Raw genomic sequence first — 27,834 nt, forward strand, 5'->3', positions numbered from 1 at the left:
AAGACATCGTTCCGAGTTCCTCTGCCTTTGGCCCTGTAGTGAGGGGTAGGTGAACTGGGTAAGATTGACAGCACCTGAAGCTTTGTCTCATAAAACCATTCTTTATAGGTAGGGCTTCAAGTAAATCACAATTTTCTTTTTTAAATTCACAGTAGTGTAAATTGCAAAGTATTGAATTTCATGGAGTTTGCATGGAATTAATTTCACCAGCCAAGTTAGTCAGTTTCAAGGAGGGAATGAATTTCACCAGCAAACTTAATCAATGAGTGTGCTGGAGTGAAATTGACTGTTTGCTGGTGAAATTCATTCTGTCCTTGACTAAAATTACATACAGCAATCTATTCTTCCGCACAGACATGCGCACAGCACTCCATCTTCCACACATACCAGCTACAAAAGCACTGATTAAGCTCGAGAGCTTCCAAATATGATTCTCCCTATGTAAAGAACCTTGACAGAGCGAGAAAATCCATACAGATGGGTTTGTGATATTGCCCTGTCATATACCGGGGCACAGTCACAACTAGTGGGGGGGCTGTGTCACCCCGCCTACAACCTCAGGTGCCTTTTGTCTTGCTGTAGTAGTTCCCACGTGGGCCACTCACAAACAGCCTTCCAACATGCATGTGTCTGTGTGTAACTGCAGCTTGCCAGCAACTCCCTAGCTCTGACCTGCCTTGGTTATGCTGCAGGGTGACCCAACACACCCCCAGTCCCGGATCTTTCCTTAGAAATGTATGTCCTGTACTGCCCAGCCCTCTCCTGGACAGTAAAAATATATTAAGTCCATTATTCCCTTAAGGGAATGATATGCCAGTTTATTACCTTAAATAGTTACCCAGACATTTCAATTTAAATACACTGGATTAAATAGAACAGTAAAACAAGTTTATTAATTAAAAAGAGAGAGATTTTAAATGAGTACAAGTAATGAGCCATAAAAGTTAGAAATGATTACAAGAAAAATAAAGATGAAATGCATATTAGTGCGTAACTTAACAAACAATATTAGATTCAGCAAAGTTGAATCTCACCACATGCTCCAGTAGATTACTGACCAAACTTTCAGGTCAGGACCCTGCCTTCAGAGTCCAGTGACTATTTTCCTTTGTCGTCTTAGGTGCGGTGACAGAGACGGACAGGGAGAGAGAGGAGGGGTGTCTTGGGATGTTTGTCCCTCCTTTTAATAGTTTCAGTCCCCCTCTTGAAAAACTTTTCCAGCTGAGATCCAGGAGAGAAAGAGCCTATGTGGAAGTATATTCCCTGCTGTTTTTTTCCCCACCTGTTTGAACTTCCTTTGTTTTCCCTTCCTGCTTGATGACTCTGTTTACTGCTTAAATGCAAATTAAGGCGCGCACACATTTCTTTGTTTAGGACAGACCTGTTTGCTGACTTCGGCTTGGGCAGGGCTGCGGGGTTTGGAACATGTGTTAATAACATCATACAGGGAAATATTATAACTTCACATACAGTGGTGCCACATATATGTTATGAGGACAATACTGACCAGTAAATTATGAGTTTTCAAATGACTCCTCGCAAGGCATACTTTGTACAAAGATTATTACAATAGGGTGCAGTGTGTGAACACAGGGGTTTGTTCAGTCATATGCCTTTCCCAGGAAGAGGCAGAGTCTCAGGAGTGTCCTGGGCAGTATGGAAAGGAGAATTCCCATCTAGAGCCTCTTCTGAGAGATCCTGAGAGGCAAGATATGGGAGGCAGCAGCTTCTGCATAAGGGAATGTGTATTAATAGGCCTGCTCAACCAGTACCATACCCCAACACAGGCTAACCCATTATAGGACCTGTCCTGCTGAAACTGGTTGTCTTAGACCTGGTCTACACTACAAAGTTAGATCAATGTAAGCTGCCTTGCATCAACTTAGTTGTGCATGGTCCACACTTAAATTCATCTCCCACTGATGCAAGCTCTCCATTATGCCAACATAGTAACACCACTAGAGCCCTGTGTGGATACAAACTTTGTATCCGTGCAAACATGGTCCACAGATATCCATAGATTTGCAGGGCTCTAGATATAACATTTGGATCCACATCCATCTGCAATCTGAAAACATGGTCTGCAGATATCTGCATCCGCATCTGCATCAAGCTTGCAATGAAACATTCCTGGGGGTGATCTTCAATCCTCTGCCAAAGATTTCTAGGGATGGCAGCCTTATCTTCCTCCACGGTAGGACGCTTTCCCACAGCAGTCAGTGATAACTCTGGCAGGCGCTTTTGCAGTACAGGCTAGCAGCATATGGGCCTAGGTGGCTTCAGAACACTAGCATCAGCTGTGCTCTCTGTGCCTTTGTTACTCTCTGGAGTGAGATCAGCTAAAATTGTCACCACCTGAGGGAAAAGGTGCCAGTATTCAGTGCATTTTCCCTATTCTCATAGTTTCATTCAGCTGAGCAATTCCCTCCTCATTTCCATCACCCCAGCAGGTCATACTCACCATGGCTGGTGCTGTGAATGGCACCATGCACAAGCACCCCAAAGCAGAAGCATCAATAAGCATGTCTGGTTTACAACTTTAGCAGAGCAAGGGAAGGGAATTCTGAATCTAAAGTTTTGCTTTCCATTTGACTATACTGACAGTGGTACCTCTGTGTGTTTTATCTGGAGCTGCTGCCTTTGTGGCCTTGAGGGGTTCACCTGCCACACCTGCGGAAGGCCTGAGCCAGAGAAGGAGGAGAAAGAACAGGACTTGGGATGACATGTTCAGCAAGATCCTGCAAGCCAGTGCTGCATCGTACCTTGAGCAAAGGGCCTGAAGGATGAATACTGCAGGCTGTATGGAGAAGGAAAGAGCAGACAGGAGAAAGGCCCAGGAGTTGGAGATGTAGGGCTTGTCTACATTACCGTCTGGATTGATGGGCAGCAATCAATCCAGCGGGGGTCGATTTATCACGTCTAGTCTAGATGTGATAAATCAACCGCCAAGCGCTCTCCCGTCGACTCCGGTACTCCACCAGGGCGAGAGGCGCAGGCGGAGTCGATGGGAGAGTGTCAGCCATCAACTTACCACAGTGAAGACACCACTGTAAGTAGATCTAAGTATGTCAACTTCAGCTACGTTATTCACGTAGCTGAAGTTGCGTAACTTAGATCGATCCCCTTCTAGTGTAGACCAGGCCTTAGATGCACCATGGCATAATGGGGCTTTTCTGGCAGCAAATACAGATGATGCAGTCTCTTGTGGACCTCCAGGTTCAACATTCCTGTGCTCACCTCCCTTTGTAGTCCATGGAGAACTCCAGTATAGCACCCCCCTATGCTCACCTTCAACATTCCACAGGACCGCAGGGGCTGCATCCCTAGGCTCACCATTCCACTGGGGGACATTAAGGACAACCACAACTACACATACACTGACCTGTGAGAGCCACGGTTGCTGTATGCATAGCCACCATGTCTATGAATGTTCCTTCCCCTTGTTTAAACACTGATCCATACATTTATTAAGGTTTTAATGTATTTGCTTTTAATTTGCACAGAATTTTTTTAAGTGTTTTCATTACTCAATAAAACAGTATTGTTTGGAAAATCATTCATCTTTATTAGTTCCCAACATATGCTGCAGAATGCCTGGCAGTAGTGAAAGCACTCATTATTGTACAGTGTGTTACAACTCATAGGATCAGTGACACAAACAGTGTAATCATTATAAATGTAGAGAAAGCACCACAACATTAATAGGTCCATTGACAAAGTTATATTCATAGATGTGCACCAAGCATCACACAGTTCCTAACAGGCCACCAAACTGCAGGGCCAGGTCACAATGCATTACTTGGGCTTGCTGTTAAAGTGCTTTTTCAAAGCCTCCCTGAGCTGTATAGCTCTGATAGCCCTTGTGTCTGTCTCTTCAAACTCAGCAGACATCTGTTCCACATCCACACTCCACCTGAGGGATGACCTTTCCCCCTTTGCTTCATAGTTGTTATGCAGAACACATCAGGCAGCTACAGCCATTGAGATGTTTTTCTCACTGAGATCCAATCTTGTGAGTAAACAACACCTGTGCCCCTTCAATCAACCAAAAGCACATTCAACTATCATCGGGCACCTGGTGAGCCAGTAGTTGAATCTTTCCTTAGTGTTGTCAGAGTGGCTGGTGATTGGCTTCCTGACCCAGGGGAGAAAGGACTAGGCTGTGTCCCTCAGGATCACTATTGGTGTTTCAACATTCCCAATGGTAATCTGCCGGTTGGGAAAGAAAGTCCCTGCTTGCAGCTTTCTGAACAGTTCTGTGTTCTTAAAGATGTAAGTGTCACGCACCTTCCTTGACCAGCCATACTGATGTTGGTGAAGCACCCACAGTGATCCACCAGTGTTTGCATAATCATAGAAAAGTAGCCCTTTCTGTTGACGTACTCGGTGGCAAGGTGGTCTGGTGCCAAAATAGGGCTATGAATGCCATTGATCACTCCACTGCAGTTCGGGAACCCCACTGTTGCAAATCCATCTATTATGTCCTATACATTGCTGAGAGTCACAGTCCTGAGTAGCAGGAAAAGTTTAATGGCCCTGCACACTTGCATGACAATGGCCTCCACAGTGGATTTTCCAATTCCAAATTATTTTCCACTGACAGGTAGCAATCCGGTGATGCAAGTTTCCACAGTGCAATTGCCACTCACTTCTCCACTGTCAGTGCAGCTCTCATTTTGGGTATTCTCATGCTGGAGGGCTGGGGTAGCTTGACACACAGCTCCAAGAATATAGCCTTGCACATCTGAAAGTTCTGCAGCCACTGCTTGTCCTCCCAACCCTGCTTTATGATGCAATCCCATCAATCAATGGTTGTTTCTCAGGCCCAGAAGCAGCACTCCACCATCTGCAGCTGCTCCATGAATCCCATCTTAAATTGTTTCTCGCTGTATCCCACAGCAATCTGTCCTCCAAGAAATCATCATGATCTTCTCAGATTTGGTTCTTCTTGTGGCTCTGCAAATACTGGAAGATCATGCATCCTGTGCTTGCAACACTTATGACAATAGTGCAGAACTGTGCAGGCTCCATGCTTCTGGCAGAGATGGCAGGCAACGACAAGTGCTGCGCAGGTTTGGGGGATTTTCAAAATAGACACGAAAATTATGGGATACAGATGACATTATGGGATTGAGAGAGTTGCAATTTGTTGCTGCTCCACCATGCATTGTCAAAACTTCCTAAAAGATGGTGCACTGGACAGGGCAATTTGCACACTGACACGTACCCATAATGCACCACACTATGCATCAAAACAATCCCTCCTTGTGAGTACATGCAGCCCCAATGCAAGTAGCCAAATATGCATGCGCACAAGTGATATACTAACTGCGGTGGCTTTATGCCGATGTAACTTGTGTCAGCAAAAGTCTGTAGTGTAGACATGGCCCCTAGTTCTGGAGATCTTAGTTTATTGCTTAGCACTTTATCTATTATCTGTAAAGCCATGGAATTTTATAACTGAGAAATTCTCTCCAACAAAAACGGCTGGCCTGCTAAAACAGAGAAAATAAGTTACACCCACAGGCCTACAGCAGTAAACCTGAAGGTTTCTCAACCCAAACGACTAACCACCCAGTATTCTTAAAGGAAATGTTACTTCTTATGTGCATATAGTTTTGTCAATGTTTTAGAATGAGAGGAAACAGCTGCCATCCATGAATCTCCGGGTGCTTCACTCTAGGTACACTAATGAGAAACAAAGTAATGATGTTAATAAGGAAAGATCATGCTCTAGAAAGACTCCCCTATGTTTCTCTGCTCTCATTCAGGATATACCTGGTACACCTACTCTTACCATGGTTAGTTAAAGTCATTTCATGAGATCTTTGATCTTATTTCCTCCTATTTCCCCACCTGCTCCCTCTGTATCTCCCAATCCTCTAGCCTTACTGCTCTGTTGATCTCTCTCTTGCATTCTGTGATTTGGATCAGCTATTATTCTGCCCTCTATGCTTTGTCCAGTCTCCCGTTTTCTATCCATGGAGCCCACTCTCTCTACTAAATTCCTCCTTAAATCCATTCCTTCCAGGAGTCCTTCCTTACTTCTCTACATCGCAATAATCTCCCTTTCCTGACCTTTCCTCTTCATCTTGTCCTGTTTCTTGTCTGTGTTTGTCTTGTTGATCTTAGGGCAGATCCACACTACCGCTTAAATCGATGTAACATACATCGCTCAGGGATTAAAAAAGCACACACACCCCGGAGCAACACAAATTATAGCGACCTAAGTGCTGTCCACACCAGTGCTGTATTGGCAGGAGATGCTCTCCCGCCAACATAGCTTACACCTCTCGTTGAGGTGGAGTAATTATGCCGACAGGAGAGCGCTCTCCTGTCAGCATAGAGCATCTTCACCAGATGTGCTACGGTGGTGCAGCTGCGCCGACGTAGTGCTTCTACTGTTAAACCCCTACGCAGGTTATTTCAACAGGGAGCTACGGATTTACCTCCAAACCTCCACACTACAGATTCATCCCCCTCCCCTATCTATCACTGGGTATGATTAATACCAAAGAGGCAGGTATAAAGTACAAACAGAACAAGGTTTATTAACAAACAGAAAACATATAACAAAGCAAAAGTACTTGCTCGTTAACTATAGTCTGGCCTGCAGCCAGGGACCCCAGAATAATACAGGACAGGTAGGTACAATGAATCAAGGAAACTAATACATCACTATAGCTGATAAGCTTGACAGAACTAGGACCACTCTCAAGGACAGGAACACAACAGGATCACTGGAATACAGGAACTTGGGAACCCTCAGGAACGATGCAGGAACCAGGAATAATAACACTGGGAATCAGGAACCAAAGCTACGCTAGTCATTTTTCATCTAGGGTTGACTTGAGGTCTTGGCTAGGACTGTAGGCACTGGGCTGCCACTGGGATGGACAGCAACCAGTCTCTGTGTGACAAGTCCTTATATAGACTACACCCTGATCACATGTTCTTTCCCGCTCTTTCTGGTTACTGGGCAGACTTGCCAGCAGTATCCAGGCAGATTAAATTTCTATAACCCTGCAGTTTCCTGCCTTGGACTGAAAAGGGCGCAAACAAGAAGGGGATAACAACATGGAGGCCAAACAACAGCTTTATCAAAACAAAATGGCATAATTGAAAATTGGCCTTACACTAGTGTAGACCTCCCCTTAATCTGCAAGTTCTTTGGGGCAGGGATAATGACCTATCTATGTTTGTAAAGAGCCATATACATTTATTATTATAAATCCTTTGTAAAGTTTATAAAAGCACTGTAAAGTTTCAGGACAAAGCACATATCTCTGAGCTACAAACCTCTGAAAGATAAAATTGATAAAGAAAACAATGACAGGCTTTGTCACAGAAATACTGTATTTCCTCATGTGAAAACCAGGTGACTTTTTGCAAAACTAGCCAGAACTTTTCTCATGGAAAATAAAACTCAAACCCAGTTCTTTGTTTAAAACAAAGGCACAAAAACTCTTTCCCTCTAATTTCTCAAATAGAGCCCGTCACTCCTTAATTTTCTTCAAAACAAATTACTATTTCAACTCTCACAGACCTCTGGATTGTTTCCCCTTAGGCTATTGCAATGCATTTATGATGGAAGAAATATTAGTTTTACTGAGGCATCAGCAGGAGCTGGGAATGCCTATTGTATAGACTGATGTGAAATTTGTTAAGTTTAGACCATTCCCTTTAATTATATTTTGCTGTAAATTTTCATTATTTTCACAGAAGGTTTGTGTGATGATAGTACTGTCCACTGGAGGTCCATTTCTCCTACTATATCATTTGTGACAAACAACACAAATACTATTTGTCCCTTTGGCTCATAGGCGCTTTCTCCATGGGTGCTCTGGGGCTGGAGCACCGCTGGGGAAAAATTGGTGGGTGCTCTGCACTCACTGGCAGCCAAGCTCCCCTCCCCGCCCCCCCGCCTCACCTCACCTCTGCCTCCGCCTCTTCCCTGAGTGCGCCGCATCCCAGCTGCCACAAAACAACAGTTTTGCAGCGTAAAAAGCTCTGGGAGGAAGGGAGGAGGAGTGGGAACGTGGCGCGCTCAGTGGAGGAGGCGAGGAAGAGGTGTCGCTGGGGCAGGGATTTGGGGACAGAGTTGGAATAGGGGCAGGGAGGGGGCGGAGTTGGGGCGGGTACTTTGGGGAAGGGGTTGGAATGGGGCGGGGCAGGGGTGGAGTTGGGGCTGGGTCGAGGGCAGAAGGGAGTCGAGCACCCACCGGTGCCAGCAGAAGTTGGCACCTTTGCTTTGGCTATTTCAGGATTGCCAACCTGAAGAGATCAAAAATCATGAGTCAGTCCCCAAAGTACCAGGAGACTGGCCCAAACAATCAGGAGGCTTTTTAAAAGACTATATTGTTGGGGGAGGAGGGAGTTGATTTTATTTTTGGGCTGTCTATTGAGTTTTGAACTCCCCTTGCCTCTCCCCAGTGTGAGTGTGAGACAGTGTTGCCCACTCTCCCAAATTTATTGGGTAAGGTCATTCTGGCCCTTGCTGAAGGAGCCCCCTTCAGTTCAGCCCTTCCAACCTCAGTTCAGCACCCCATTAGCATGTCCTCACCAGTTCAACCCCCTCCTCCAACTTCCCCTCAGCTCAGCCTCACTTCTGCTCCTCCTGAGGTTCTTCACTCCCCTCTCGCAGGCCTGGAGGGCTGCAGCAGGGTTCCCTCTCCCCCTTCCAAGCTGTGGTCGGAGCAGTTCTGGGAGCTGTTCACCCTCCTTTGTCAGGTGGCAACACTGCTTCTTTGCATTTGATACTGTGTATAATCCTGACAGCTGGTTGAAAATTGGGAATTTCTGTTCTGTGGAAAATTCTGCTGTTTCAATATTTGTTTTCATTCTGAAATGGCACAAGAAGACAACATATTGCAATATTTTGTGGAACAGAAAGATCCAAAAAAAAATTGATTTGAAATGTTTCATTTTGACATTCCTGAAATGGACTGTTTAGTTTTGGTTTGTTAAATTGAATCAAAACAGCTCAGTTTGACATTAATCAGTCCCCTAAACTGCCACAGCGCCTCATGGGATTTGTAGTTCTAAAGTCTTACATTTTCCTTCTCCTGTGTGGCCTGGGCTCTCCAGTGTGACTGCATCTCCCATTGATACATTATGGTCTTGTGATACCAATCAGTTCCATCAGAAGGGAGACCACAGTGCATCTTGGGACATGTAGTCTAGCCATGGAGACTGTGCCCAAAGGAAAGAATAAGTACAATAAGCACCTGAACTACAACTCTCACGTGGCACTGTGGCAACTCAAGCAGACACAGACTGCTACAGAACTGACTAAAACAAAACATTTTTATTTAGGTCAACCTGATATGAAGTGAAATATTTTGTTTTGATTTTCCCAATAGAAAACTGATAATTTTCAGCACAATCAAAATTTTCCCACAGAAAATTTTGTTTTTGTAGAAACTGCATTTTCCATAAAAAAACCAAAACATTTTGATGTAAAATTCCTGAACAGCTCTGGGAATATTGCATTTCCAGCCTGTAGTAGGGTCATCTTGTGATAGTCAACTGAATGTTGAATAAATATTGAATAAATACTACTGTGGCTGTAGTATGGACAGTGGCACCTGAGTGGTCAGGTGGCATAAGAATCCATAAGAAGTTTAATTTCTTTTTAGGAGATAAATAAGTAAACACAAGCATGAGATGAATATAATCTAGCTTTATTTACATGTACAGTTCTTGCTGATTCTAGATGTGAGAACAGGTATGGATATTGATTTAGGCCTCAACTATGTTGTTTTTTCTATGTGTCCACAAATATCATAATTTTTCTCCCCAAGACAAACTCTGTCCTCCCAGACAGCACATTCTGTCTCTCATGTGAGGTTCTGAGTTCAACCCAAAGTTGCCAACTCTTGCAATTTTATTGTGAGACTCACAATATTTGGTGTCTTTCTTAAACCCTAGCTCCCTGAGTCTTCTGAATACATGAGAATCTCAGCTCTTTCTTTCTTTCTTTTTATTTTTAAGTAAGTTTTTCTAGCCCTCGTGGTTATAGACAAAAGCATTAAAATGCGACTCAAGTGCATCCGGAAGACTTCACATTTATTTTTTAAAATTTTGTGACTTTTAAGCCAATCTTATGATTTGGGGGGCTGAATCATGATTTTTGAATGCTTGGGACTGGCAATACCGTTCATCCCTTTCCCAACCCAACTAGGAAGCACAGAGGCAAACTCTGCTCCCCTTTTCCCACTGTACTGAAACCTCTTCCCTGTAATACACAGTAACTCATACAGTATGTCCGATTAAATTCCCCTGTAGATTCCAAGGCACATACTATTTTGTAAAAAGTGACAGCTCCTTAAAAACTAATGCTTTGATTATCTTAATTGTTTGCTAGTTCAGGTAAGTTGTCTTTTAGCTAGGACCATCCACATTGGTTATATCGTTTTTTCCCCAGGAAGATTCCTTCCCTCTCTTATATAAACATATTTAATTAAAGATGTAAGCATTACATATGTGTCACAGTAAAGGTTATTCAGTTACCAGTGCCAGGTGCATTGAGGTATGCCTTTGTGACATTGCTTGGAACATCACATAGTTCATGGCTTCCTTTCCACTCTCACCATTAGGGGGCTGTAAAAACAAGTATTGCATCTTGTTACAATACTGGTCATACTGTGGGGAGAAGATCTTTAACTTTAAAGTTTTAAAAAAACTTTAACTCTAAGCAAAGTCCTATAGTATTTAAGTCTTGTCACAGAGCTCTACTTTTTCTCTTTCAGTCTATAGGTTATCTCATGTACTAGAGAGAGAGGCTGGCCTAGTGGTTAGGGCCCTAGTTTAGGATCTAGCTAAACCTGAGTTCAAGTCCTTATTCTATATTTAAGTCCCTGTTCCATCACAGACTTCCTGGGTGATATTGAGCATGTCACTTATCCTCCCTTTGCCCCAGATCCCCACCTGGGAAATGGGGATCACAGGCACCAACTTTTTTTCAGCGCTGGTGGGTGCTCGCAACCCCCCCACCCCAATTCCAACCCTCCCCCAAAGTCCCCGCCCCAACTCCGCCCCTCCCTGCCCCTATTGGACTCCTCCCCAAATTCCCACCCCAGCCCTGACTCCTCCCCCAAGTGCACCGTGTTCCCCCTCCCTCCCAGGCTTGCTGCATGAAACAGCTGTTTCACAGTGCAAGAACTGGGAGGGAGAGGGGAGAAGCAGGATCCGGCAGCGCACTCAGGGGAGGAGGCAGAGGCGGAGTGGAGGCGGAGGTGAGTTGGGGCGGTGGGGCAGGGCGAGGCGCTGCTGGTGGGTGCTCCAGCCTCTATGATAGGGATAATAGCCCTGCCCTACCTTACATGGGTGTGGAAAAGATAAATACAAATAAAACCTGTGAGATGTTCAGCTCCTAAGGTAATGGAGGCCATATAAGTAAACTTAGGTCAATAAGATAGCCATGTTCAGAGGAAATTGAATCTGACTTAATTAGTTCAGAAAATGTTTCTATCTAATTCATATACTCCAATATATCATTATAAGGAGGGGTGTGGTTTTCTGAGGGTGGAGTGAAATAGACTGGCCTAACCATTTATAGGTTCTATTGCTATGAGGCTATGAGATCAGTCCCTGAGTTTGCTTTCCCTCTGAATTAATTGCCAGAGATGGGGAAGGCTGGGCTGGCTTGTGAGTTCCTGAGGCACCAAGCAGTCCCTTGCAGTGCTTATGCCTGAGGCTAGCCCTGGAGATGGAGGAGTGTTGGGGTGTGTTCTGAGCAGCCTTTGGTTATATTATGAAGCCATTTCATATTTGTCTTTTTCTTACCCTCAGAATGATCTTAACTGAGTTTCAATGGATCCTGACTTGACAAGTGAATTGACCATTTGTAAAGGCATGAATCAGCTCAAACAGAAAGTGAGTTAAAAACAAAACAACTAAACAAAAACAGAGCAAAACAAAAGGAAGGAACAACAACAATTAAAAACCCAGACTTCTCCACACTACAGCCTATCCACTGTCTTGCATGGAACTGGGAGCTTGGATCTACAGAAGTTCAGAAATCTGTCTGGTACTCTCAATCATTTAATCAGAGCTTTGCTTTGCTGATAACCTACGAGGCATATTTACTCTCACTAGGTAATGGGGCACTCTCTGCCAGGGATGGCGGCATGCACAAAGTCATCTGGAACTATGATAGCATGTGTGGAAATCTAAGTAAATGTACTTGAAATACATAATCTGAGTGAGACTGTTCTCATAGGACCTCATAGTAATCAGCACATGATTACATGGCTCCCCTCTGTCAGTCAGAGTTGACTGACAGCTGAGGAGCTGAGGTGGTTGTTCTCGAGCAGCAGGGGGAATTGGAAAGACTGTGCTCCAAGCACTTGCCTGTGCTTTCCTGAAAGGTGGGAAGGCAGAGAAAGGGAAAAGCCCCTCCGATAAGCAGCACTAAGGAATCACCTGAGAAAAGGCAACTCTTTGCAGTCTGGAAGTTTAGACAAATATTTATTCTTCTTCGAGTGATTGCTCCTATGCATTCCAGTTAGGTGTGCGCGCCGCGTGTGCACGGCTCTTCGGAACATTTTTACCCTAGCAACACCGGCGGGCCGGCTGGGCGCCCCCTGGAGTGGCGCCGCTATAGCGCTAGATATATACCCCAGCAGGCCCATCCACTCCTCAGTTCCTTCTTCCCGCCCGTGATGGCCAGTTGGAACAGTGGAGTGCTCGTTTGTCCTCCACTTCCCTAGCTCACCTTGGTTCTAGTTTTGTAGTTAGTGTATATAGTTGTTAAGATAGTTAGTTAAGTAAATTATTAAGTAGATTTAGGGGAATTAGGGGGGCTTAGCCCCTCTTTTCCCGTCCGGTGCGGGCGTATGCCCAAGACACCGGGGTTTAAGCCCTGTGCGGCTTGCCAGCGGCACATGCCGATTGGGGACCCTCACGACTCCTGCCTGCGTTGTCTTGGTGAGGCCCATCGACCAGATAAGTGCCCTATTTGCAGATCGTTCAAGCCTAGAACGAAAAAGGAGCGGGACATTAGATTAAGGCAGCTCCTAATGGAATTGGCGCTTACCCCTGCGGTGCCGACACCATCGGCTCCGCTGTCGTCCTCGGCACGGAGCGCTCCAGCGGTCCCCCACCGGTCCGGTACCGAGTCTCTGAAGAAACAACCGGCACCGAAGCCCCGGCACTGTTCCCTCTCACCATCCGGGAAACGGAAGCCGCAGCCCAAGTCTGGGAAGACTGCTACATCGAGGCCACCTGTCCAGCAGCCAGTGGCGGCGCCTTCGGTACCGACCTTGACAGCGCACGGACCATGCGCGGTACCGTTGACTCCGGCGCCAACAGGGCCGTTGAGTCCGGTACCTCCGTGCCCCCCAGTGCAAGCCGTGGTCGAGCTGCCTCTCCCGTCCACGCCCGAGACGTTCTCGACGGCGAGGGAGCTCATAGAACTAACAGAGGCACCGAGCCTCCGGCCCCCGGCACCACCGGTGCGGGCTGTGCAGTCAGTGGGCAAGCCGGCCATGATACGGCCTCCTTCCCCTGACAGACGGGTTAGAAGGCGATCCAGGTCCCGCTCCCGATCCCGATCCAGGAGACGGTTACCTTCACGCCGATCCAGGTCCCGGCACCGGTCACCATCCCGGTACTGCTCTCCGTCTCGGTGCCGGTCGCAGTCCCGGTACCGCTCCTCATCGCGGTACCGGTCGCACTCCCGGAGGTGATCCCGGTCCCGGTCTCTGGACCGTCGGCACCGAAGAAGGCCCGGATCACGGCACCGCTCCCGTCGCCGCTCTCGGAGCCGCTCCTGTCGACGACGGTCGAGATTGCGGTCGACCTCCCGATACTCACGCGGTCGAAAGTCCCGCTCTCGCTCCCGGTACCGCGACGATCGGCACCGGTCCCCGGCACCGTACACGGACAGATTAGTGGCATCGACGGCGCAGTCACTGAGCGCCTCTGCCCCCCCGTGGCCTTCCCGCCAACCGTCGGTCGCCTCGCACGAGGACAGCGGGGCAGATCACCGAGCAGACCCCCAAGGACAGGACCACGGTCCTCAGCAATGGGGCTTCTGGACCCCCTGGCTTTTCATGAGGCTCAGGGCGCCCCCTCCCTCCAGCGACACAGGCCCTCCGACCACAGGGTGCCGGAAGCCACCGTCAGCAGGCCCCCTCCATCACCTCCGGTTGAGGTTCCACCGCCACCGGTACCGGCGGAACATCCCATAGAGGCGGAGACTTCGCACCCCATGGACGAGCCACAGCCGCTAGCCATGGGTCAGGGCCATTCCTCGTCTTCCTCGCCGGACAAGGCGGTGGCGGGGTCCTCATCATCGGATCCCCCACCGATTGACTTGCGTGCCCATCAGGACCTCCTCCGTCGGGTGGCACAAGCCATCAACCTCCCGGTCGCAGAGGTCACTGAGGATGAGGATCCAGTCACTAATGTGATTGGAGCTGAGGCCCCCATGCGAGTGGCGCTGCCCTTTATTCGGACTATTCAAAGAAATGCCACTACAATCTGGCAATCGCCTGCGTCCATCCCTCCCACTGCTCGAGGAGTGGAGCGGAAGTACTCCGTACCCCCGACCGAGTACCTGTATACACACCCGGCCCCAGACTCCCTCGTTGTACAGTCAGTGAATGACCGGGAAAGAAATGGGCAGCCCGCGCCAGCGCCGAAGTCCAAGGACGCGCGCAGGATGGACCTGTTGGGCCGAAAGGTCTATTCGGCTGGTGGCCTCCAGCTTCGAATATCAAATCAGTTGGCTCTCCTTAGCCGCTATGCCTACGACAACTTCGTGGCTCTCTCTAAGTTCACGGAGTTGATTCCCACAGCCTCCAGGCAGGAGTTCTCCGCCCTGCTAGAAGAGGGCAAGAAAGCCTCCAGGTCCTCCATCCAGGCCTCACTGGACTCTGCAGATTCCGGAGCCAGGACTTTGGCATCAGGAGTGACCATGAGGAGGATCTCCTGGCTGCAATCGTCCACCTTGCCACCAGAGGTCCAGTATACTTTGCAAGACCTGCCCTTCGATACCAAGGGCCTATTCTCGGAGAAAACGGACTCCAGAATCCAGACCCTTAAGGATGGGCGCATTGCCATCCGCACCCTGGGCATGCACACACCTGCGACCCAGCGGAGGTCCTTCAGGCAGCAGCCCTATCGCCTATTCAATCAGTCCAGGTCGAGGCCTGATAATGGACGCAGAGGCAGACTGAACCGCCATAGACCATCGGGCAATCGGCGTACCCAGTCCCAGGCGCCCTCCAAGGCCCCTCAAGGACCGAAACAGGCATTTTGATGGGACGCCCGAGGACGGCCCATCAGTCTCTCCACTGGATCCTTCCCCATTATTTTTCAACCGTCTTTCCCACTTCCTCCCGGCGTGGTCCCAGATTACATCGGACAACTGGGTGCTACACACGGTAGAGTCCGGTTACCGCCTTCAGTTTGTTTCGCCCCCACCCCGTCCCTTTTCAGGGACCCCTCTCACGAGCAAGTCCTCTTACAAGAGGTCGAGTCTCTGCTGAGCTTGGGTGCCATAGAGGAGGTGCCTCACGACATGCGGGGCAGGGGATTCTATTCCCGATATTTTCTCATCCCCAAGGCGAAGGGAGGTCTACGACCCATACTCGACCTCCGAGAGCTCAACAGGTACCTGGTCAAGCTCAAGTTTCGCATGGTGACCCTGGGGACTATCATCCCCTCCCTGGATCCGGGAGACTGGTTTGCCGCCCTCGACATGAAGGATGCATATTTTCATGTCGCGATTTACCCTCCTCATCGACGCTACCTGCGCTTCGTTGTCAACAGTACGCACTACCAGTTCGCAGTGCTACCCTTCGGCCTCTCCACAGCGCCGAGGGTATTCACCAAGTGTATGGCAGTGGTTGCTGCGGCCCTCCGCTGCCGTCGGATACATGTCTACCCGTATCTCGACAATTGGCTAGTCCGACTGGTGGCATCTCACATGACCACGATCCTAGCCCTGTTTCAGCGCCTAGGACTTATGATAAATGCCGAGAAGTCGATGTTGACTCCATCGCAAAGAGTGGAGTTCATCGGAGCGGTCCTGGATTCCAATTTGGCCAGGGCCTGCCTGCCCCAACCTCGGCATCAGTCTCTGGTCTCCCTAGTTCGGGGCCTACAATCCTTTCCACGGACAACGGTGCGTTCCTGCCTCCGCCTTCTGGGCCACATGGCTTCGTGCACGTTCGTCACTCCGTACGCGAGGTTGCACCTTCACCCGTTTCAAATTTGGCTTGCGTCAGTGTACCGGCCCCACCGCGACTCCATCGATTTGGTAGTCACGCCCACGAAGCCGATCCTCGCTTCGCTCACCTGGTGGCTGGACCCAGAAGTCGTGTGTGCTGGAGTCTCTTTCCGCCCTCCTCAACCATCCGTCACTCTGACCACGGATGCTTCAGAGCTAGGGTGGGGGGCGCACCTAGCCGACCTGCACACCCAAGGTCTTTGGTCGCCCCGAGAGCTCTCCTTACATATCAATGTCAGGGAGCTGCAGGCGATTCGCCTCGCGTGTCAAGCCTTCCGCTCCCGTCTCCAAGGGCGTTGTGTCGCGGTGTTGACGGACAACACGACAGCGATGTTTTATGTCAACAAGCAGGGTGGGGCCCGATCTTCCCCGCTTTGCACGGAAGCGATGCTCCTGTGGGACTTCTGCATAGCCCACTCGATTCACCTGGTAGCATCCTATCTTCCAGGAGTGCAGAACACGCTGGCCGACCGTCTCAGCAGGTCATTCCTTTCCCACGAGTGGTCCCTCCACCCAGATGTGGTGCACACAATTTTCCGGAGGTGGGGGTTTCCCCGGATAGACCTGTTTGCCTCCAGAGAGAACAGGAAGTGCCACCAGTTCTGTTCGTACCAGGGTCGCGCCCCGGGCTCCCTGTCGGACGCATTCCTCTGCTCCTGGTCGGGTCACCTCCTATATGCCTTCCCTCCGTTCCCGCTCGTACATCGGGTGCTTCTCAAGCTTCGGAGGGACAGGGCCCACCTCATACTCGTCGCTCCGGCCTGGCCGAGACAGCACTGGTACACTCTGCTGCTCGAGCTCTCAGTACGAGATCCCATCCCTCTCCCCTTATGGCCGGACCTAATAACGCAGGACTTCGGCAGGCTCTGCCACCCGGACCTGCAGTCCCTCCATCTTACAGCCTGGTGCCTGAGTGGTTGACCCACGCGGAGCGTGCTTGTTCGGTGGCGGTCCAGCGAGTCCTGCTAGAGAGCAGGAAGCCCTCCACTCGCTCGACCTACCTCTCGAAATGGAAGCGATTCGCAATCTGGTGCGATCAGAGAGACCTGAATCCGTTCGTTGTCCCTATACCAACGATCCTGGACTACCTCTGGTCACTTAAGGAGCAAGGTCTCGTGGTCTCATCGTTGAAAGTGCACCTAGCGGCCATATCCGCCTTCAGGCCGCCCGTCGGTCACCGGTCCATCTTCTCCGATCCGACGGTTTCCCGCTTCCTCAAAGGCCTAGATCGCTTGTTCCCGCCAGTGCGGCATCCTACTCCACCCTGGGATCTGAATCTGGTTTTGGCCAGGCTCATGAGAGCCCCCTTTGAGCCCTTGGCCACATGTTCGCTGCTCCATCTCTCGTGGAAAACAGCTTTCCTCGTCGCCATAACCTCAGTGAGGCGAGTTTCCGAGCTCCAGGCCCTGACGGCCGGTCCACCGTACACCATCTTTCATGCAGACAAGGTTCAGCTTCGGCCACACCCGGCCTTCCTCCCTAAGGTGGTGTCGGCCTTCCATTTAAACCAGGACATTTTCCTTCCTGTTTTTTTCCCGAAGCCTCATGCCTCGAGTCGGGAACAACAGCTGCACACCCTGGACGTCCGCAGGGCCCTGGCTTTCTACATACAGCGAACAAAACCCTTCCGGCGTTCGCCCCAACTGTTCGTAGCAGTTGCGGAGCGCATGAAAGGCAAGCCGGTCTCCTCTCAGAGGATTTCCTCCTGGGTCACTGCATGTATCAGAACATGCTACGAGCTTGCTTGTGTACCAGCTAACCGTCTCACAGCTCACTCTACAAGAGCACACGCCTCGTCTGCCACCTTCCTGGCCTATGTCCCCATCCAGAACATCTGTAGAGCGGCCACCTGGTCTTCTGTCCACACCTTCGCTTCCCACTACGCGTTGGTGCAGCAATCCAGAGACGATGCAGCCTTTGGCTCCGCAGTCTTGCACTCTGCCACGTCTCACTCCGACCCCACCGCCTAGGTAAGGCTTGGGAATCACCTAACTGGAATGCATAGGAGCAATCACTCGAAGAAGAAAAGACGGTTACTCACCGTTGTAACTGTTGTTCTTCGAGATGTGTTGCTCCTATCCATTCCAGACCCGCCCTCCTTCCCCACTGTCGGAGTAGCCGGCAAGAAGGAACTGAGGAGTGGACGGGCTGGCTGGGGTATATATCTAGCGCTATAGCGGCGCCACTCCAGGGGGCGCCCAGCCGGCCGCCGGTGTTGCTAGGGTAAAAATGTTCCGAAGAGCCGTGCACGCGCGGCGCGCACACCTAACTGGAATGGATAGGAGCAACACATCTCGAAGAACAACAGTTACAACAGTGAGTAACCGTCTTTTTTCAGACCAGCTATGTTTAAAATGTTTTTCTTATCCTGAGGCCAGTGATGTTTTTGCTTTGATTTAAGCATTCACTTGGGCCTGTACCTAAATTGCCTCAGATTAACCTACCACAAAAGTGGGGCTCTTGAAAATATTCATTGCCTTATTCACCCTCAGGCTTCCGTTGTACCACAACAGATGAGCAGGGCCGGATTTACACCTTACGCGCCCCTAGGCACAGCATCTTCAGCACCCCCCTCCATCTGACCTTTGTGTTGCGCACAGTTTTAGAGAGGCAAGGCATCCCTAGAATGCTGAGCTGCCCCTAGGCACATGCCTAATTGGAAATCCGGCCCTACAGATGAGGATTTAAACTTATTAATAAATGAGATAATGGGCTGGCACAGGGGTTAGCACTGCCGTATAGGTCCTGAGTTTGTGTCCCAGAACCTAGCAGGTTTGATACGGGCTTTTAGTCCCCCTGTGTGTTTCTCCTAGGAGAGGAAACCCTCTATTTCATTCTTCAGCAAGCAAGAAACAGCACTGATGGCTCCAAAGGGAATCCAGCCCTTCCCAAACAAGGTAAGTTACTGTAAAGTGGAAGCTTGGAGAGAAGAAAGTCTTCTGTTGTCAAAGGGCAGAAATAAATGGAAAAAACCTGCCATTATACATGCACAGGCAAAACACTGGAGAATTGGATGAGATCTAGGAGTTTGTACAACCTGGTGATTCTATTGGGCATGGAGGTCTTAGAATATTCCCTGCCTACATCACTTAACTTGGATATTAAAAGTGCTCCAGTGTGCACTGATGAAGGCTACAGAATGTCTGTCAGGAGGACAACAGCTGATTGAGAGGATGGAGGAAATTTAACTGTTGTACATGCCCAGGAAAAGATGCTGGTTGTCATGAAGAAGAACTGGGAGCAACCTATAAAAGGCCCCATCCCTTGCAGGCCCACTTGCAGCAGCAACACCGCTACCACCACCACCACCAACCTCAGCAACAGCACCTGGAGCCAGTCCCCACAGACTCTCAGCTGTGTGACTTCAGTATTGACATCTACTCTTGGACCTTCAACCCCACCCCAGTCATAAGCCTTCTTCCTCTTGCTTCCCCTTCCTCTCTCCTCCTGCTGTGTAATCTCTTGCAGAGACAAAACAAACAAAAACCACATCAAAAACAACCCTCAGTAAAGAAAATGGCATGTTCTTGTCATAGGGCTAGTTCAGGGCCCTGTGCCTGAAAGGGTAATTCCCCAAGGAGAGTTTAGGTAAGAAGGAACAGGACACAGGAAACGGTTAATGAAACTGAGAGTATCTTAAGTAGGACCCCCATTGTGGTGCCTGGGAAAGAGGTGTGTCTGCAAGGGCAGCCACAGGCCTATAAAGAAGGAAGCCTGCCCAGAGCTGAAGGAGGCTAGTCCCTAAGCCAGAAGTAGGGAGACAGAGGCTCCTGGTTTAATAGGAAATCTGAGAGAGGCAGGCTGGGAACTCTGCAAAGCTCTGGAGCAGGGGTCGGCAACCTCTGGCACACGGCTCGCTAGGGTAAGCACCCTGGTGGGCCGGACCGGTTTGTTTACCTGCTGCCTCAGCAGGTTCGGCCGATTGCGGCTCCCACTGGCCACGGTTCGCTGCTCTGGGCCAATGGGGGCTGTGAGATGCCGTGGCCAGCACATCTGTCAGCCCGCGCCGCTTCCTGACTCCCCTATTGGCCCAGAGCGGTGAACCGCGGCCAGTGGGAGCCGCGATCGGCTGAACCTGCAGAGGCGGCACGTAGGTAAACTGGCCTGGCCCTCCAGGGTGCTTACCCTGGCGGGCCTCGGGCCAGAGGTTGCCGACCCCTGCTCTAGAGAGAACAGGAGGAAGACCTGGAGCTGAGCCTGAAAGACAGCTAGCAAGAAATTGAGAGACTCTTGCTGGGGAGAGCCCAAAATAGGGCCCCATAAGGCGTTAAGGCACTTGTACAGGACTTTGGTGGGGAGTTAACCAGAGTGGGAAACATTTTGAGTGAGTAATGATTCCACTATCAGTCTTTAATCTTTGTAACATATGTTTTTTGACCTACGGTACTGCAGCTTCCTGTACCTATGTCTACACATGAGTAAAGTAAATTATGTCTGTTTCTCTCCTCTTTCCCAATATACAATATGTCGTTTAACAGTAACTATAGCTTGTATTGATCTGCTGATTTGGAGATTACAGCTACTGCCTAAAGATCCCTGGGCATGAAGGAACTTTTCACATATGGAAAAGGAATTGGTTAGGGTAAATGGCCCACAGACCAAGGACTCATGAGGGATTGCACTTTCTATCCCTATATGTGCCACAGACAATGGATGGAGGGGTAGGGGTTCAGGAATAAAGAGAACCCTTCTGCCTTTGGGTGATGGGGTGGAGTAACCTGCTTCTGCAATACAGAATGAGTGTGTTTCTCTATTATTCCATGTAATGAAACCCACATGAAACCAATTAAAATGTCTAATAGATTGTTTTCTCTAGCACGTAGTTACATGCTTGAAGCGCCATCCTTTACCTGTCAGCAAATTGGCTAGGAAAACTAGTATGAAATTTTTTTTATTTTATGCTGACAAAACAGGAGCCTTCTACCCATAAAAGATTAACTGTCTTATTTCCATGTTAATCTGTATCTGGCCACATTCTCAGTGTTAGACACAGCAATACAGAAACAAAAGAGCTTGAAACAATATTTGGAGTTCAGTATGGAGAAGTTTTTAGTTTAAGCAGCATCTATTATCAGGGGTGGATCCAAGTTTTTAATAAGAGGGGCTGGACTAGAAGCAGAAAGGTGGAACTATATACAGATTGTCTAAATTTCTGCTGCTCCAGAAACATCATGTGCTGATGGTGTGATCTGGCTACTTGGGTGATTTCATTATATGCAGTGGGGAACTGGATAATAAATATCAAACCTTGCACTGGCCGCAGCATCCTTACTGGGTGAAGGACAGATGGGTGCTGTGACAGGTGGTACAGAACACTGAAAAGAGCCTCCATCATCTTGAGTCCTTCGTCCCACAATTTCCTTAGCCAAGTGAGACACATCCAGCTGGAAGGGGAAACCTGGGTGCAGGAGAGTTCTCCCAGGTGCAACCAATAGTAGAACCTTATCTAATAGTGCTGCTTCAGGGAGCTCTCTCAATTTGTGTTTTCAGGACAGTATGTGCTGTTTGTTTTACTCCCTGCTGAGCTGTGGAGCATGTTTGAATGAGCAGCCAAGAGCTGAAGTCCTTGTTTTAAAGTTTGCAATGCCAGCTGTCTGAAAAGAAGTGAGAGGGCAGGTGTTTGTCCCATCCCTTGATGTGCTCTGCTTTTCAGACTCTTTGGAACTGGGCTCTGTTGAAACCACAAAAACCATGGCCACATGACACCATGTTGCTGATGCTGTAGTCTGAGCAGAGAGGTGTGGTGTCCGTAAACCAAGTTGTCATTAGCCATCTCTTCTCAGCACATTTTATGAAAAGTAGATTTAAAAAAACCAAACCACATAAGTTCAGTTACAGAGACAAAACTTAAATCTTTCCCAAGCAATAGCTTATTCAAACTGGCTTCAGTTCTCCTCTGAGCTCCTGCCTGGCTAGAAGAAGATTTCCCCCCTCCTTTTTATAAAGCTTTAGCCCCACATCCAGTAGCAGCTACCTGACCTCCCACTTCCATATGCTTTTAGTCAATAACTATTTTTTGTAGGCTTGTATGGAAAACCACCTGGAGGAGAAAAACCGATGATTCATCTTAGCTGTGCCCTCCCCTAATTGCTATTGGGAAACAGCTGTGATGAAGAGCCACTTTCCCCTTCTCAGAATGGCTGCCTCTTCTGGGCTTAAAGGGAAGGAAAAGCCTCAGCAGTCCAAAGAGAGGAATACATAGCTGGAGTGTGCACTTGCCTCTTAGACTTCAGTTCTGTGCTGCTGCTGGCAGCCACGTTGCCTTCAGAGCTGGTCACCTGGCCAATAGCCACTATTCTCTGGCCACCCAGCTTTGAAGGCAGCACCTGCCATCAGCAGTACAGAAGTAAGGGTGGCAATGGGGCGCTAGTAAGTTTGCTGTGAAAAGTGATATTGACAGTTTATTTGTGTCTCCCCAGTATTAAACAGTAACTATTTTAAAAAATAACTTTTTTGCTTATAACAATAATTTGATAAAAATGTTTTAGTCTTAATTTAAAATCAGTGAGAAAAGGCTAATACATTTTCAACTATACAGTTATAAATGTAGCATTTAAAATAATGTTAAATATTAAAAGGTGTTTTTAATTTATATGGGGAGGAGGGTCACACTCAGAAGCTTGCTGCCAATACAAAAAGTTTGAGAACCACTGTAAAACGTAGAGTAACTCAGCAGCATTATCCAACACTTAAAATGGGTCCTTGGTAAAACTGACAAATGCTTGTAAGCCGGAGACCTAGGTATGTCTGTGCTGTGTTTCTTTATTTAAACAAAAAAAACCCCAAAAAACTCATGGAAGCAAATCTCAGAGGCCAGGTTAGCTGACATGGGCTTGCACTTTGGGCCTAAATATAGCAGTGTAGATGGTTGGGTTTGGGCAGGAGACTCAGCTCTGAAACCCAGCAGGAATATCTCCTCTATTTTTAGCCCAAATGTACAAGCCTGAGTCAGTTGACCTGGCTCTGGAACTTGCTACTGTGGAACTTTTTTTTTTTTTGCAGTGTAGACCTACCTGAGTGTGAAAATGTCATTACAGATTCTTACATTTGCATACAGGTATGTCACAGCAGAGCAGTTTCCTCTTGTCCTGGGATCTCACCCCCACTTTGAGCTTGTGGGTTCAAAGATGGGGACCCGCAGGTATTCTCCCCCCACCCTAACCCTTAGGGTAGGATTCCTTCTCGCTGCCACCAGTCAGGTTAACGTGTCTGACGCACTGCCTGTCCCCCAAGCTTCCCCTGGGGAACCCAGATTCAAACCCCTTGAATCTCTACACACAGGGAAGCAGCCCACTTCCCCCCTCCCTCTCCTGCTCTCTCTCTGCTTGGAGACAATCCTTGTCTCCACAGAGTGGTGCCTAGCTTCCTTCCCCTGAATCCACAGGTAAGGAACTTAACCAAGTCCTGAACTTAAAAGAGTTTATTAAAAGAATAAAAGGAAGAAGAGAAAAAAATACACAATCTCTATGAATCCAAGATAGACATTCATAGGGTCTAATCTTATTAATCCCTGGAGAAATTTCTCCCTTTTCCTCAGTACAAACAATACAGGCAAAATTACGAATAATCAATGCAAACACACAGAATTGCAGACACAGGATTCTTATATGCAATTACCCAGTTCTTCTAATACTCACTAGCTTGAATAGAAGAAATTAGTTCAGAAAGATGAGCAGACTTGGTTAAGCGTCTGGTCTGGTGTAGGTCCAGACGGCTAAGAACTCAGAACAAAGAACACAGAGACCCAAGTTCCCGCTCTCTGGGATTTTCAAATTCTCTTCCCTGATTGGTCCTTTGGTCAGGTGTTTCACCAGGTCTGTGTTAACCCTTTACAGGTAGACCTTAACCCTTAACTAACTACTTATGACACGCCCCCCAAATCACCAACAGTGGGAGCACTGGCGGTGATTTCCTCCTAAACTGCAAAACCAACAGAGTAATAAACACATGCACTATTACATATACTACTAAGCATATAACATGTAAAGAACACTTTTTAGCCACTAGATTCTGGGAAACTGTCACGAGAGAGTGCATCAGCAACTTTGTTGGAAGCTCCTGAAATGTGTTGAATTTCAAAATCAAAGTCTTGGAGAGCTAAACTCCATCTGATAAGTTTTTTGTTGTTTCCCTTGTTAGTATGAAGCCACTTTAGTGCAGCATGATCGGTTTGTAGCTGGAACTGCCGTCCCCAAAGGTATGGGCGTAGCTTGTCCAAGGCATACACAATGGCGTAACACTCTTTTTCACTGACGGACCAGTGGCTTTCCCTCTCAGACAGCTTCTTGCTGAGAAACACGACAGGATGGAAGTTGTGATCCGGTCCTTCCTGCATTAGTACCGCTCCTACCCCACGTTCAGATGCATCGGTGGTAACTAGGAAGGGTTTGTCAAAGTCCGGGGCCCTTAATACAGGGTCAGACATGAGCATCGCCTTAAGCTGGATAAAGGCTTCCTGACACTCATCAGTCCACTTAACTGCATTTGGCTGGGTTTTTCTGGTCAGATCAGTTAGTGGAGCAGCGATTTGGCTGTAGTGTGGTACAAATCGCCTGTAATATCCGGCCAAACCTAAGAAGGATTGGACCTGTTTCTTTGACCTTGGGACAGGCCACTGTTGGATAGCCTCCACCTTGGCCTGTAGGGGGTTGATGGTTCCTTGACCCACCTGGTGTCCTAGGTAAGTCACTCTGTTTTGGCCTATTTGACACTTTTTGGCCTTAACAGTTAGTCCTGCCTGCCTGATGCGCTCAAAAACCATTTTTAAATGTTCTAGGTGTTCAGGCCATGAATCAGAGAAAATGGCCACATCATCGAGGTATGCAACTGCACAGTCTTCCAATCCTGCTAGTAGACCATCCACCAGCCTTTGGAAGGTGGCAGGTGCATTCCGCAGTCCGAATGGAAGCACAGTAAACTCATACACCCCTGCATGGGTGATGAAGGCAGATTTTTCCCTGGCGGGTTCATCTAGTGGTACCTGCCAGTATCCCTTGGTTAAATCAATGGTAGAGATGAACTGGGCACGTCCCAACTTTTCCAATAGCTCATCAGTGCGTGGCATTGGATAGTTGTCTGGACGAGTTACAGCATTGAGCTTACGGTAGTCCACACAAAAGCGTATTTCCCCATCTGGTTTGGGAACCAGAACCACTGGAGATGCCCATGCACTGGTAGAAGGGCGGATGATACCCATCTCCAACATGTTGTCAATCTCCTGTTTAATAGCAACTTTGGCATGAGGTGACACCCTGTAGGGTGGGGTCCTAATCGGGTGAGCAGTACCTGTGTCAATGGAGTGGCAGGTTTGCTCAGTCCGTCCTGGGTTGGCTGAGAACAAGGGCGCGAAGTGAGTGCACAGCTCCTTGATCTGTTGACGCTGCAGACGTTGCAGGGTTGTGGTGAGGGTCACCTCTTCCACACCACCATTTCTTTTACCTTCGTAGTAGACACCTTCAGGCCACTCGGTGTCATCTCCTTCCTGAACTGTAAAGTGACAGACCTGTAATTCTCTGGGATAAAAGGGCTTTAGAGAGTTAACATGAAACACTTTAGGCTTTAAAGAGGAATCAGGGAATGTTATGAGGTAGCTAACAGCTCCCAGGCGCTCCTGGACCATGTATGGTCCTTCCCAGGACGCTTCCATCTTATGGGCCTGTTGCGCCTTCAAGACCATGACCTGGTCTCCTACCTTGAAGGACCGCTCCTTGGCATGTCGATCATACCAGACCTTTTGCTCCGCTTGAGCATCTCTTAAGTTCTCTCGAGCAAGGGCCCAAGAGTCTCGGAGGGTGTTTTGAAGGTTGCTTACAAAGTCCAGAATGTTAATCCCTGGAGGAGGTGTAAACCCCTCCCATTGCTGCTTTACCAGCTGTAATGGCCCCTTAACCTCATGGCCATATACCAGCTCGAATGGTGAGAATCCTAAACTGGGATGTGGAACAGCCCTGTAGGCAAACAGCAACTGTTGTAACACTAGATCCCAATTATTGGAGTGTTCATTGACGAATTTGCGGATCATGGCCCCCAATGTTCCATTAAACCTTTCCACTAGGCCATTAGTTTGGTGGTGGTACGGGGTGGCAACCAAATGATGCACCCCATGAGTTTCCCACAGGTCTTTCATGGTCCCTGATAGGAAATTTGTTCCCGAATCTGTAAGAATTTCAGAGGGCCAACCCACCCTGGTAAAAATGTCAGTTAAGGCCTGGCACACAGTTTGAGCCCTGGTGTTGCCTAGAGCTACTGCTTCCGGCCATCTGGTAGCAAAGTCCACAAAAGTCAGTATGTACTGCTTTCCTCTGGGGGTCTTTTTTGGGAAAGGACCCATAATATCCACAGCTACTCGCTGAAATGGGACCTCAATTATGGGAAGTGGCTGGAGAGGAGCCTTGACCTGGTCTTGAGGTTTTCCTACCTTTTGGCATACCTCACAAGACCGGACATACTTGGCAACGTCCTTGCCCATCCCCTCCCAGTGGAAGGACCTTCCCAACCTGTCTTTGCTTCGGTTCACCCCAGCATGGCCACTGGGATGATCATGGGCTAAGCTTAAGAGCTTTTCCCGGTACTTCGTCGGAACTAGCAACCGTTTTTGAGGATGCCAGCCCTCCTGGTGTCCACCAGAAAGACTTTCCTTGTATAAAAGTCCTTGGTCCACAACGAACCGGGATCGGTTAGTGGAGCTGAGAGGCGGTGGGTTGCTGCGTGCCGCCGCCCATGCTTTCTTGAGGCTGTCATCAGCTTCCTGCTCTGTCTGGAACTGTTCCCTTGAGGCGGGAGACACCAGTTCCTCTGGAAGTGATGTAGGTGATGAGATTGTTTCTGTTGACTGTGAACCGCTCTCCGCTGGTCCACGAGGTGTTATTTCAGGCTCCGGCTGAGCCTCTAGGGTAGGCTTGTGTGCTGGTTTTTCCAGTTCAGGCCCGTTGTCGCCCTCTGGCGGTGGAGTTGTAATCGCTGGCGCCGGTGCTGGCGCTGGTTGCTCTTCCAGTTCCGGTTCTGGGACTGGATGTACTATGGCTGCTGTAGGTGTTGGCATGGGATCCGGTTCCACCACCTCTGTCTGGGTCTCTGGTAACACAGACGGGGTCTTGGTGGATGGCTCAGGAACAGGTATGGGTGCAGCAGCTCGTCTGGCTTGGCTGCGTGTAACCACTCCCTCTGTTTCTGGCGGCTCAACGTGATGGGCCAAGTGGTTGCCCAGTATCATGGGGACAGAATAATTGTCATAGACAGCAAAAGTCCACGTCCCTGACCAGCCCTTGTACTGGACAGGTAAACGCACTGTAGGTAATGTTACAGGTTTTGACATGAAGGGGCGAACTGTCACTTTGGTTTTCGGGTTGATGAATTTGGGGTCCACGAAGGTTCGGTGGATAGCTGACACATGTGCTGCAGTGTCTCTCCATGCGATAACTTCCTTTCCGTCCACTCTCAAAGTTTCCCTAAAGCATATGGGTATTTGAGAGATATCTACTTCCGGGTTTCCTTGGTGTGCAGGTGCAAGGAGTTGGACCCGGTTCAGGTTCTTTGGGCATTTGGCTCTGATATGCCCCAGTTCATTGCATCCAAAACATCGCCCACTTGATGGG

At 48.7% G+C, this 27,834-nt stretch overlaps 1 long non-coding RNA gene across 1 annotated transcript; it reads right to left on the reverse strand.

The window, feature by feature from the left end:
* Positions 1–6,717: 6,717 nt before the first annotated feature.
* LOC123359858 lies at positions 6,718–18,815 on the reverse strand. The gene is made up of 3 exons (XR_006575932.1): positions 18,685–18,815; positions 10,513–10,602; positions 6,718–8,842 (listed from the first exon to the last, which is right to left on the reverse strand). It is a non-coding gene; the product is annotated as an uncharacterized LOC123359858 (long non-coding RNA).
* Between the last annotated feature and the right edge of the window lie 9,019 nt (positions 18,816–27,834).

Source organism: Mauremys mutica, chromosome 1, assembly GCF_020497125.1.
Source record: "Mauremys mutica isolate MM-2020 ecotype Southern chromosome 1, ASM2049712v1, whole genome shotgun sequence".
Lineage (NCBI taxonomy): Eukaryota > Metazoa > Chordata > Testudines > Geoemydidae > Mauremys > Mauremys mutica.